This window comes from Balaenoptera ricei, chromosome X (assembly GCF_028023285.1).
Source record: "Balaenoptera ricei isolate mBalRic1 chromosome X, mBalRic1.hap2, whole genome shotgun sequence".
Classification (NCBI taxonomy): Eukaryota; Metazoa; Chordata; class Mammalia; order Artiodactyla; family Balaenopteridae; genus Balaenoptera; species Balaenoptera ricei.
Window position 1 is genome coordinate 66,585,252 of NC_082660.1, and position 13,648 is coordinate 66,598,899.

Genomic DNA, 13,648 nt, shown 5'->3' on the forward strand with positions numbered 1-13,648 from the left:
GGGCTTTCTCTAGTTGTGGCAAGTGGGGGCTACTCTTCGTTGTGGTGTGCAGGCTTCTCATTGCCGTGGCTTCTCTTGTTGTGGAGCACAGGCTCTAAGCACATGGGCTTCAGTAGTCATGGTGTGAGGGCTCAGTAGTTGTAGCTCGTGGGCTCTAGAGCACAGGCTCAGTAGTTGTGGTGCACGGGCTTAGTTGCTCCACAGCATGTGGGATCTTCCTGGACCAGGGCTCAAACTTGTGTCCCCTGCACTGGCAGGTGAATTCTTAACCACTGTGCCACCAGAGAAGTCCCGCATGTATCTTTTTGATTTATAGTTTTGTCTGGATATATACCCAGGAGTGGGATTGCTGGATCATATGGTAATTCTACTTTTAGTTTTCTGAGGAAACTCCATACTGTTTTCCAAGTGGTTGCACCAACTTACAGTCCCATCAACACTGTAGGAGGGTTCCCTTTTCTCTACACCTTTTCCAGCATTTATTATTTGTCAACATTTTAATGATGACCATTCTGACTGGCGTGAGGTGGTACCTCATTATAGTTTTGATTTGCAATTCTCTAATAATTAATGATGTTGAGCATCTTTTCATGTGCTTATTGGCCATCTGTATTTCTTCTTTGGAGAAATGTCTCTTTAGGTCTTCTGCCCATTTTCCGATTGGCTTGTTTGTATTTTTGTGGTTGAGTTGTATGAGCTGTTTGTATGTTTTGGAAATTAAGCCCTTGTCAGTTTCATTATTTGCAAATATTTTCTCCACTTCTCTAGGTTGTCTTTTTGTTTTGTTTATGGTTTCCTTTGCTGTGCAAAAGCTTGTGAGTTTGATTAGGTCCCATTTGCTTATTTTTATTTTTATTTCTATTGCCTTGGAGACTGACCTAAGAAAACATTTGTACGATATATGTCAGAGAATGTTTTGCCTATGTTCTCTTCTAGGCGTTTTCTGGTGTCAGGTCTTATGTTTCAGTCTATAAGCCCTTTTGAGTTTATTTTTTTATTTTTTATTTTTTAATCAGTCATCAATTTTATACACATCACTGTATAAATGTCAATCCCAATCGCCCAATTCAGCACACCACCATCCCCACCCCACCGCAGTTTTCCCCCCTTGGTGTCCATACGTTTGTTCTCTACATCTGTGTCTCAACTTCTGCCCTGCAACCCGGTTCATCTGTACCATTTTTCTAGGTTCCACGTACATGCGTTAATATACGATATTTGTTTATCGCTTTCTGACTTACTTCACTCTGTATGAGAGTCTCTAGATCCATCCACGTCTCAACAAATGACTCAATTTCGTTCCTTTTTATGGCTGAGTAATATTCCATTGTATATATGTACCACATCTTCTTTATCCATTCGTCTGTCGATGGGAATTTAGGTTGCTTCCATGACCTGGCTATTGTAAATAGTGCTGCAATGAACATTGGGGTGCATGTGTCTTTTTGAATTATGGTTTTCTCTGGGTATATGCCCAGTAGTGGGATTGCTGGGTCATATGGTAATTCTATTTTTAGCTTTTTAAGGAACCTCCATACTGTTCTCCATAGTGGCTGTAACAATTTACATTCCCACACACAGTGCAAGAGGGTTCCCTTTTCTCTACACCCTCTCCAGCATTTGTTGTTTGTAGATTTTCCGATGATGCCCATTCTAACTGGTGTGAGGTGATACCTCATTGTAGTTTTGATTTGCATTTCTCTAATAATTAGTGATGTTGAGCATCTTTTCATGTGCTTCATGGCCGTCTGTATGTCTCCTTTGGAGAAATGTCTATTTAGGTCTTCTGCCCATTTTTGGATTGGGTTGTTTGTTTCTTTAATATTGAGCTGAATGAGCTGTTTATATACTTTGGAGATTAAACCTTTGTCTGTTAATTCGTTTGCAAATATTTTCGCCCATTCTGAGGGTTGTCTTTTCGTCTGGTTTACGGTTTCCTTTGCTGTGCAAAAGCTTTGAAGTTTCATTAGGTCCCATTTGTTTATTTTTGTTTTTATTTTCATTACTCTAGGAGGTGGATCAAAAAAGATCTTGCTGTGATTTATGTCAAAGAGTGTTCCTCCTATGTTTTCCTCTAAGAGTTTTATAGTGTCCAGTCTTACATTTAGGTCTCTAATACATTTTGAGTTAATTTTTGTGTATGGTGTTAGGGAGTAATCTAATTTCATTCTTTTACATGTAGCTGTCCAGTTTTCCCAGTACCACTTATTGAGGAGACTGTCTTTTCTCTATTGTATATCTTTGCCTCCTTTGTCATAGATTAGTTGATCATAGGTATGTGGGTTTATCTCTGGGCTTTCTATCTTGTTCCATTGATCTATGTTTCTGTTTTTGTGCCAGTACCATATTGTCTTGATTACTGTAGCTTTGTAGTATAGTCTGAAGTGAGGGAGTCTGATTCCTCCAGCTCCGTTTTTTTCCCTCAAGACTGCTTTGGCTATATGGTGTCTTTTGTGTCTCCATACAAATTTTAAGATGATTTGTTCTAGTTCCATAAAAAATGCCATTGGGGGGCTTCCCTGGTGGCACAGTGGTTGAGAATCTGCCTGCTGATGCAGGGGACACGGATTCGAGCCCTGGTCTGGGAAAATCCCACATGCCGCAGAGCAACTAGGCCCATGAGCCACAACTACTGAGCCCACGTGTGTCTGGAGCCTGTGCTCTGCAACAAGAGAGACCGCGACAGTGAGAGGCCCATGCACTGCGATGAACAGTGGCCCCACTCGCCACAACTAGAGAAAGCCCTCGCACAGAAACAAAGACCCAACACAGCCAAAAAAAAAAAAAAAAAACAAATGCCATTGGTAATTTGATAGGGATTGCATTGAATCTGTAGATTGCTTTGGGTAGTAGAGTCATTTTCACAATATTGATTCTTCCAATCCAAGAACATGGTATATCTCTCCATCTGTTGGTATCATCTTTAATTTCTTTCATCAGTGTCTTATAGTTTTCTGCATACAGGTCTTTTGTCTCCCTAGGTAGGTTTTTTCCTAGGTATTTTATTCTTTTTGTTGCAATGGTAAATGGGAGTGTTTCCATAATTTCTCTTTCAGATTTTTCATCATTAGTGTATAGGAATGCAAGAGAATTCTGTGCATTAATTTTGTATCCTGCAACTTTACCAGATTCATTAATTAGCTCTAGTAGCTTTCTGGTGGCAGTCTTAGGATTCTCTATGTATAGTATCATGTCATCTGCAGACAGTGACAGTTTTACTTCTTCTTTTCCAATTTGTATTCCTTTTATTTCTTTTTCTTCTCTAATTGCAGTGGCTAGGACTTCCAAAACTATGTTGAATAATAGTGGTGAGAGTGGACATCCTTGTCTCATTCCTGATCTTAGAGGAAATGCTTTCAGTTTTTCACCATTGAGAATGATGTTTGCTGTGGGTTTGTCTTATATGGCCTTTATTATGTTGAGGTAGGTTCCCTCTATGCCCACTTTCTGGAGAGTTTTTATCATAAATTGGTGTTGAATTTTGTCAAAAGCTTTTTCTGCATCTATTGCGATGATCATATGGTTTTTCTTCTTCAATTTGTTAATATGGTGTATCACATTGATTGATTTGCGTATATTGAAGAATCCTTGCATCCCTGGGATAAATCCCACTTGATCGTGGTGTATGATCCTTTTAATGTGCTGTTGGATTCTGTTTGCTAGTATTTTGTTGAGGATTTTTGCGTCTATGTTCATCAGTGATATTGGTCTGTAATTTTCTTTTTTTGCAGTTTCTTTGTCTGGTTTTGGTATCAGGGTGATGGTGGCCTCATAGAATCAGTATGGGTGTGTTTCTTCCTCTGCAATTTTTTGGAAGAGTTTGAGAAGGATGGGTGTTAGCTCCTCTCTAAATGTTTGATAGAATTCACCTGTGAAGCCATCTGGTCCTGGACTTCTGTTTGTTGGAAGATTTTTAATCACAGTTTCAATTTCATTACTTGTGATTTGTCTGTTCATATTTTCTATTGCTTCCTGGTTCAGTCTTGGAAGGTTATACCTTTCTAAGAATTTGTCCATTTCTTCCAGGTTGTCCACTTTATTGGCATAGAGTTGCTTGTAGTAGTCTCTTAGGATGCTTTGTATTTCTGCGGTATCTGTTGTAACTTCTCCTTTTTCATTTCTGATTTTATTGATTTGAGTCCTCTCCCACTTTTCTTGATGAGTCTGGCTAATGGTTTATCAGTTTTGTTTATCTTCTCAAAAAACTAGCTTTTAGTTTTATTGATCTTTGCTATTGTTTTTTTTTGTTTCTATTTCATTTATTTCCACTCTGATCTTTATGATTTCTTTCCTTCTGCTAACTTTGGGTTTTGTTTGTTCTTCTTTCTCTAGTTCCTTTACGTGTAAGGTTAGATTGTTTACTTGAGATTTTTCTTGTTTCTTGAGGTAGGCTTGTATAGCTATAAACTTCCCTCTTAGAACTGCTTTTGCTGCATCCCATAGATTTTGGGTCATCGTGTTTTCATTGTCCTTTGTCTCTAGGTATTTTTTGATTTCCTCTTTGATTTCTTCAGTGATCTCTTGGTTATTTAGTAACGTATTGTTTAGTCTCCATGTGTTTGTGTTTTTTATGTTTTTTTCCCTGTAATTCATTTCTAATTTCATAGCGTTGTGGTCAGAAAAGATGCTTGATATGATTTCAATTTTCTTAAATTTACTGAGCCTTGATTTGTGACCCAAGATGTGATCTATCCTGGAGAATGTTCCATGCGCCCTTGAGAAGAAAGTGTAATCTGTTGTTTTTGGATGGAATGTCCTATAAATATCAATTAAATCTATCTGGTCTATTGTGTCATTTAAAGCTTCTGTTTCCTTATTTATTTTCATTTTGGATGATCTGTCCATTGGTGTAAGTGAGGTGTTAAAGTTCCCCACTATTATTGTGTTACTGTTGATTTCCTCTTTTACAGCTGTTAGCAGTTGCCTTATGTATTGAGGTGCTCCTATGTTGGGTGCATATATATTTATAATTGTTATATCTTCTTCTTGGATTGCTCCCTTGATCATTATGTAGTGTCCTTCCTTGTCTCTTGTAACATTCTTTATTTTAAAGTCTATTTTATCTGATAAGAGTATAGCTACTCCAGCTTTCTTTTGATTTCCATTTGCATGGAGTATCTTTTTCCATCCCCTAACTTTCAGTCTGTATGTGTCCCTAGGTCTAAATTCGGTCTCTTGTAGACAGCATATAGATGGGTCTTGTTTTTGTATCCATTCAGCAAGCCTGTGTCTTTTGGTTGGAGCATTTAATCCATTCACGTTTAAAGTAATTATCGATATGTATGTTCCTATGACCATTTTCTTAATTGTTTTGGGTTTGTTTTTGTAGGTCCTTTTCTTCTCTTGTGTTTCCCACTTAGAGAAGTTCCTTTAGCATTTGTTGTAGAGCTGGTTTGGTGGTGCTGAATTCTCTTAGCTTTTGCTTGTCTGTAAAGCTTTTGATTTCTCCATCAAATGTAAATGAGATCCTTGCCGGGTAGAGTAATCTTGGTTGTAGGTTCTTCTCTTTCATCACTTTAAGTATATCATGCCACTCCCTTCTGGCTTGTAGAGTTTCTGCTGAGGAATCAGCTGTTAACCTTATGGGAGTCCCCTTGTATGTTATTTGTCGTTTTTCCCTTGCTGCTTTCAATAATTTTTCTTTATCTTTAATTTTTGCCAATTTGATTACTATGTGTCTCAGCATGTTTCTCCTTGGGTTTATCCTGTATGGGACTCTCTGCCCTTCCTGGACTTGGGTGGCTATTTCCTTTCCCATGTTAGGGAAGTTTTTGACTATAATCTCTTCAAATATTTTCTCTGGTCCTTTCTCTCTCTCTTCTCCTTCTGGGACCCCTATAATACGAATGTTGTTGCGTTTAATGTTGTCCCAGACGTCTCTTAGGCTGTCTTCATTTCTTTTCATTCTTTTTTCCTTAGTCTGTTCCGCAGCAGTAAATTCCACCATTCTGTCTTCCAGGTCACTTATCCGTTCTTCTGCCTCAGTTATTCTGCTATTGATTCCTTCTAGTGTAGTTTTCATTTCAGTTATTGTATTGGTCATCTCTGTTTGTTTGTTCTTTAATTCTTCTAGGTCTTTGTTAAACATTTCTTGCATCTTCTCGATCTTTGCCTGCATTCTTATTCCGAGGTCCTGGATCATCTTCACTATCATTATTCTGAATTCTTTTTCTGGAAGGTTGCCTATCTCCACTTCATTTAGTTGTTTTTCTGGGGTTCTATCTTGTTCCTTCATCTGGTATACAGCCCTCTGCCTTTTCATCTTGTCTATCTTTCTGTGAATGTGGTTTTTATTCCACAGGCTGCAGGATTGTAGTTTTTCTTGCTTCTGCTGTCTGCCCTCTGGTGGTTGAGGCTATCTAAGAGGCTTGATGGGAGGCTCTGGTGGTGGGTAGAGCTGACTGTTGCTGTGGTGGTCAGCGCTCTGTAAAACTTTAATCCACTTGACTGTTGATGGGTGGGGCTGGGTTCCCTCCCTGTTGGTTGTTTTGCCTGAGGCAACCCAACACTGGAACCTACCTGGGCTCTTTGGTGGGGCTAATGACAGACTCTGGGAGGGCTCACGCCAAGGAGTACTTCCCAGAACTTCTGCTGCCAGTGCTCTTGTCCCCATGGTGAAACAGAGCCACCCCCTCCTCTGCAGGAGACTTTCCAACACTAGCAGGTAGGTCTGGTTCAGTCTCCTCCAGGGTCACTGCTCCTTCCCCTGGGTCCCGATGCACACACTCTTTTGTGTGCGCCCTCCAAGAGTGGGGTCTCTGTTTCCCCCAGTCCTGTCAAAGTCCTGCAATCAATTCCCACTAGGCTTCAAAGTCTGATTCTCTATGAATTCCTCCTCCCGTTGCCGGATCCCCGTTTTGGGAAGCCTGACGTGGGGCTCAGAACCTTCACTCCAGTGGGTGGACTTCTGTGGTATAAGTGTTCACCAGTCTGTGAGTCACCCACCCACCAGTTATGGGATTTGATTTTACTCTGATTGCGCCCCCCTACCGTCTCATTGTGGCTTCTCCTTTGTCTTTGGATGTGGTGTATCTTTTTTGGTGAGTTCCAGTGTCTTCCTGTCGATGATTGTCCAGCAGCTAGTTGTGATTCTGGTGTTCTCTCAAGAGGGAGTGAGAGCATGTCCTTCTACTCCACAATCTTGGTTCCTCTCCCTTGAGTTTATTTTTGTGTATGGCAAGAGGGTAGGTTCTAATTTTATTGACTTACATGTGGCTGTCCACCTTTCCCACCAACACTTGAAGAGACTGTCTTCTCCCACTGTATATTCTTGCCTCCTTTGTTGAAGGTTAATTGACCATAGGTGTGTAGGTTTATTTCTGAGCTCTCTATTCTCTTCCATTGATCCATATGTTTGTTTTTGTGCCATTACCATGCTGTTTGATTTCTGTAGCTTTGTAGTATTGTTTGAAGTCTGGGATGGTTATGCCTCCTGCTTTTTCTTTTTCTTCGGGATTGCTTTAGCAATTATGTGTCTTTTATGGTTCCATATGAATTTTAGGATTATTTGTTCTATTTCTGTGAAAAATGTCATGGGTAATTTAATAGGGATCACATTAAATCTGTAGATTGCTTTGGGTAGTATGGTCATTTTAACAATATTAATTCTTCCAGTTGAGGAGCATGAGATATCTTCCTACTTCTTTGAATCATCTTCAGTTTCCTTTATTAGTGTTTTATAGTTCTCAGTGTATAAGTCTTTCACCTTCTTGGTCAAGTTTATTCCTCAGTATTTTATTTTTGGAGCTGCAATTTTAAAAGGTATTTGTTTTTACCTTCCCTTTCTGATATTTCATTGTTGGTGTAAAGAAATGCAATCTTTTTTTTCTGTATGTTAATCTTGTATTCTGCTACCTTGCTGAATTCGCTGATCAATTCTAGTAGCTTTTGTGTGGAATCTTTAGGGTTTTCTATATATAGTATCATATCATCTGCATATAATGAAAATTTCACCTGTTCCCTTCCAACTTGGATACTTTTTATTTCTTTTCCTTTTCTGGTTTCTGTGGCTAGGATTTCCAACACCATGTTAAAGCGAAGTGGTGAGAATGGGCATCCTTGTCTTGTTCCAGATTTTAGTGGGAAGGTTTTCAACTTTTCAACATTGAGTATTATATTGGCCGTGGGTTTGTCATAAATAGCTTTTACTATTTTCAGATATGTTCCCTCTATACCCACTTTGGTAAGAGTTTTTACCATGAATGGATGTTGAATTTTGTCAAATGCTTTTTCTACATCTATTAAGATGATCATGTATTTTTTGTCTTTTCTTTTGTTGATGTGATGTATCACGTTGATTGATTTGCGTATGTTGAACCATCCTTGTGAACTTGGGATGAATCCCACTTGGTTGTGGTGTATGATCTTTTTTATGTGCTGTTGGATTCAGTTTACTAATATATTGTTGAGAATTTTTGCATCTATATTCATCAATGATATTGGCCCATAATTTTCTTTTTTGGTGGTGTCTTTCTCTGGTTTTGGTATCAGGGTGATGGTGGCTTCATAGAATATCCTTGGGAGTGTTCCCTCTTGTTCAATTTTCTGGAAGAGTTTGAGAAGGATTGGTATAAGTTCTCTGTATGTTTGGTAGAATTTGCCTCTGGGACCATCTGGTCCTGCACTTCTGTTTGTAGGGAGTTTTAAAATTACAGATTCTATTTCAGTTCTAGTGATCAGTCTGTTCATATTTCTTCTTGATTCAATTTTGGTGGGCTGTATGTTTCTAGAAACTTGTCCACTTCTTCTAGGTTGTTGAATTTGTTGGCTAATAATTATTCATAGTGTTCCCTTATGTTTTTTTGTATTTCTGCAGTATCAGTTGTTATGCCTCCTTTTTCATTTCTTATTTTGTATATTTACATTCTCTCTTTGGTTCTTGGTGAGCCTGGGCAGAGGTTTGTCAATTTTGTTTATCTTTTCAAAGAACCAGCTCTTGGTTTTATTGACTTTTTCTATTGTTTTTTAGTTCTCTATTTTGTTCATTTCCTCTCTGATCTTTATTATTTCCTTCCTTCTGTTGACTTTAGGTTTTGTTTGTTCTTCTTTTTCTAATTCTTTTAAGTGATAAGTTAGGTTGTTTGAGATTTTTCTTATTTTTTGAGGAAGGCCTGTATCACTGTGAACTTCCCTCTAATAACTGCTTTTGCTGCATCCCATAGATTTTTTATGGTTATATTTTCATTGTCATTTGTATCAAGGTATTTTTTAATTTCCTCTTTGATTTCATCATTCACCCATTGGTTTTGTAGTAGCATGTTGTTTAGTCTCCATGTAATCTTTTTATTCTCATTTCTTTTTCTGTGGTTAATTTCTAGTTTCATGCCATTGCGGTCAGAAAAGATGCTTGAGATAACTTTTATACTCTTAAATTTGTGGAGGCTTGTTTTGTGCCCTAGTATGTTGTCAGTCCTAGAGAATGTTGCATGTACACTTGAAAATAATGTGTATTCTAGGTTTTTTTTGTTTTTTTTTTTTCTTTAAATTTTATTTATTTATTTATTTATTTTAGCTGTGTTGGGTCTTCGTTTCTGGGCGTGGGCTTTCTCTAGTTGCGGTGAGCAGGGACCACTCTTCATCGCGGTGCGCGGGCCTTTCACTGTCGCGGCCTCTCTTGTTGCGGAGCACAGGCTCCAGACGCGCAGGCTCAGTAGTTGTGGCTCACGGGCCCAGTTGCTCCGCGGCATGTGGGATCTTCCCAGCCCAGGGCTCGAACCCGTGCCCCCTGCATTGGCAGGCAGACTCTCAACCACTGCACCACCAGGGAAGCCCTATTCTAGGTTTTTTTTAGTGTAATGTCCTGAAAATATCAATTAAGTCTAACTGCTCTATTGTATCACTTAGTATCTCTGTTGCCTTATTGATTCTCTGTCTGGAAGATCTGTCCATTGATGTGAGTGGGGTGTTAAAGTCTCCTACTATTATTGTATTCCTGTCAGTTTCTCCCTTTATGTCTGTTAGTATTTGTTTTATCTATGGGGGTGCTCCTATATTAGGTGTATATATGTTGACGAGTGTAAAATCCTCTTCTTATATTGATCTTTTTTGTCATTATATAGTGTCCTTCTTTATCTTTCTTTATGGCCTTTGTTTTAAAGTCTATTTTGTCTGATACGAGTACTGAGATCTCTGCTTTCTTGTCATTTCCGTTTGCATGAAATATCTTTTTCCATCCCCTCACTTTCAATCTATGCGTGTCCTTTGCCCCAGAGTGGGTCTCCTGTAGGCAGCATATCATAGGCTCCTGTTTTTTTTTTTAATCCAATCTGCCACTCTGTGTCTTTTGATTGGAGCATTTAGTCCACTGACATTTAAGGTAATTATTGATAGATATGTATTTATTGCCATTTTGAACCTTCTTTTCCCATTGATTCTGTATTTCTTCTTCCTTTCTTTTTCTTTTTGTTTTTCCTTTTGTGACTTGATGATTTTCTTTTGTATTGTACTTGTGTTCTCTCCTTTTTGGTTTTTGTGAATGTACTGTATGTTTTTGATTTGTGGCTACCCTGTTTTTCAAGTATGTTAACCCCTTCTTATATCTACTTGCCTTAGACTAGTAGTCATATAGGCTCAAACACTTTCTAGGGGGGAAAATATCTACGTTTTCTTACTCTCCTCCCCCACGTCTTATGATTTCAATGTCCTCTTTTACATCTTCATGTTCATTCTTGTGCTGTTCATTGTGGTTATCATCACTTTCACAGAAAATTTTTTGTTTTTAATCTGTGTACTGGCTTATTTAAGTGATTTATTTTCCAATTGTGATTTTCTCTTCCCTATGGATTCTTACTTCTTTTCTACTTAGAGAAGACCTTTCAATATTTCCTTTAGGATAGGTTTAGTAATGCTATATTCTTATTTTTTGCTTGTCTGAGAGATTCTTTATCTCTCCTTCTATTCTAAATGATAATCTTGCTGGGTAGAGTAACCTAGTTTGTAGATTTTTCCCTTTCAGGACTTCAAATATATGTTGCCACTCCCTTCTGGCCTGCAATGTTTCTGTAGAGAAATCAGCTGATAGCCTAATGGGGGTTCCCTTGTAATTACTCTTTGTTTTTCTCTTGCTGCCTTTAGAATTCCCTTTATCTTTAACTTTTGCCATTTTTATTATAATATGTCTTGGTGTAGGTCTGTTCCAGTTTATCCTGCTTGGGACCCTCTGTGCTTCCTGTACCTGGATATCTGTTTCCTTCTTTAGGTTTGGGAAGTTTTCAGTCATAATTTCTTCAAATATATTTTTGGTCCCCTTTTCTGTTTCTTTTCCTGGAATCCCTATTATGTGTGGGTTGGCACACTTTATATTATCCCATCGGTCTCATACTATTTTCTTTCTTTCTTTTTTTATTTGGCTGTCTGCCGTCCTGATTGGGTGATTTCCATTATTCTGTCTTCCAGGTCACTTATTCATTCTTCTGCATTATTCATTCTGCTATTCATTGCCTTTAGCTCAGCTTTCATCTCTGTAAATGAGTTTTCTAATTTTTCTTGGTTTCTCTTTATAGTTTCTAGTTCCTTTTTACAGTGTTCTGCATTTCTTTTGATAGCCTTTCTTAATTCCTTCATTATTTTCATTATCTCCTTTTTGAACTCAGTGTCAGAGACCTGTTTCATTGTTAATTCTTTCAGGGGAATGCTCTTGATATTTTAACTGGGAGTTGTCCCTCTGTTCCTTCATTTTACTTATATTTCTCTTACTCTGTGAGTTTAGGGGAAAGTTATCTACTGTGGTCTTGGATGGCTATTTATATGTGGGGTTGTCCCTGTGTAGCTTGTGTGGGTTTAATATTTTTGGTGTGAGGGCTGTTTTTAGTATGGATGCCTGTCGCCTCTTTCCCCAGCACGTGCTGGTTGTTTTCCCCTTGATAGGGGGTGTGCAGATGCAGTGGCTCGTGCCCAGTCTTGGGGTTCTCAGCTCAGGCAGGCAGCTCAGGCGTGCACTTGGGACATGTGATGGGAGTGGAGGCAGCTTGCAATGACGACTGGAATTTGGGTGGGTTCGTGACCACTCCTAGGGTCTGGGAGGGAGTCAGCAGGGGCCCACAACCACTCCTGGTGTCTGAGTGGGAGGTGGCGGGGTCCCACAACTGCTCCTAGCGTCTGGGGAGGCAACAGTGGAGGCTTGCCACTGCCTCTGGAGCCCATTCAGGCAGTGTCCTGCCCTCTGCGAGTGTACACAGAGGATAAAGTCTACAATCTGGTCCCACCCCTCCCCTCATGCACCCTGCAAACAATGGTGACTGGCCTCTAAGGTGGCCCAGGCTTCCTCTGCTTACACACCCAGCCACAGTCGCACTGGATTCCAGCCCCCCGACCCCACCCCAGTCTGTCTACACACAGCCAACCCCAGTCCTCTCCTGGTTCTGATCTCTGAAGCCCGAGTTCCAGCAACCAGCCTCCACCAGCACTGGTGGACGTGCATGTCAGGCTGCGGAGTGCTGGACAGCAGCACTGACCACCTGTGCAGTTCTCCCTCTGCTCTGGGTGCAGCAAACTGGCTGCTGCATTCTCCTCTGAGGCTCTGAAGCTCCCTTTCTGTCTTGGCCAATCTCCCTGCTGGTGAGGAGGCTTCCCAGGGCACAGGAAGCTTTCCTCTTTCACAGCTCCCTCCCAGGGGCGCAGGTCTCATCCTGATTCCTTTCTCGCATTTTTTTTTCTTTTTTCCTACCCAGTAACGTTGAGATTTTCTTGCCTTTTCAGAAGTCTGAGGTCTTCTGCCAGCATCTAGTAGATATTCTGTGAGAATCACTCCACATGTAGATGTATTTTTGCTGTATTTGTGGGAGAGGGTGAGCTTCACGTCATGCTACTCTGCCATCTTGCTCTCTCTCCCTAGAATCAATTCTTGTAACTGTTCCAAGTGTGCTTCAAATGAATTGTTTTCTGTAACTCTTCAAGGCAGAAGTGTTTGTATTTCCACTCCCATTTGGTAAGGCTTGTAATTAGTGTTGTTTAAATTTTCTGTATGCTGTTGATTTGTATATGGGATTTCTCAACAATTGAAAAAGAGCTGTTTAATTCTCTCAGTTGCTTGGCGGATTTTTCGATTTCTCTGTGGACTTCTATTAATTAATGCTCTGTATATTTTGAGGCTATTTTTACATGGAAATGTAATATTATGTAACATTTTAATGAAAATGATGACCTTTGCCATATCCTGTTGGTTAGAAGCAAGAAACAGATCCTGCCCACATTGAAGGCGAGGAGATTACACAGTGTAACGACTAGGACAGATCTTTTAGATTTATCCTTAGAGTCTCACTTCAACAATAAACATTTATTGTATTAAACACCACCTGGATAATTTAAGTGGCTTTGAACATTTTAATTTCATTTATACCCACCCCAAATTACATTGTCATGTATTTGACAAAGTGGACTTTGTCAAATTAAACACTTTTACTCTGAAAAAGGCACTGCTAATAGAAAGACAAGCCACAGACTTGGAGAATCCAATTCCAAATAATCTATCTGACAAAGAACTTGTATCAAGAATATATAAGTCTGAACACTCAACAGTAAGAAAAAGAACAACCTAATAAGAAGGGCAGGGGGCAAAAGATTTGAACAGAGACTGCACCAAAGAAGATATTCAAATGGCAAATAAGCATATGAAAAGATGTTCAAACTCATATGCCATTAGGGCACTGCA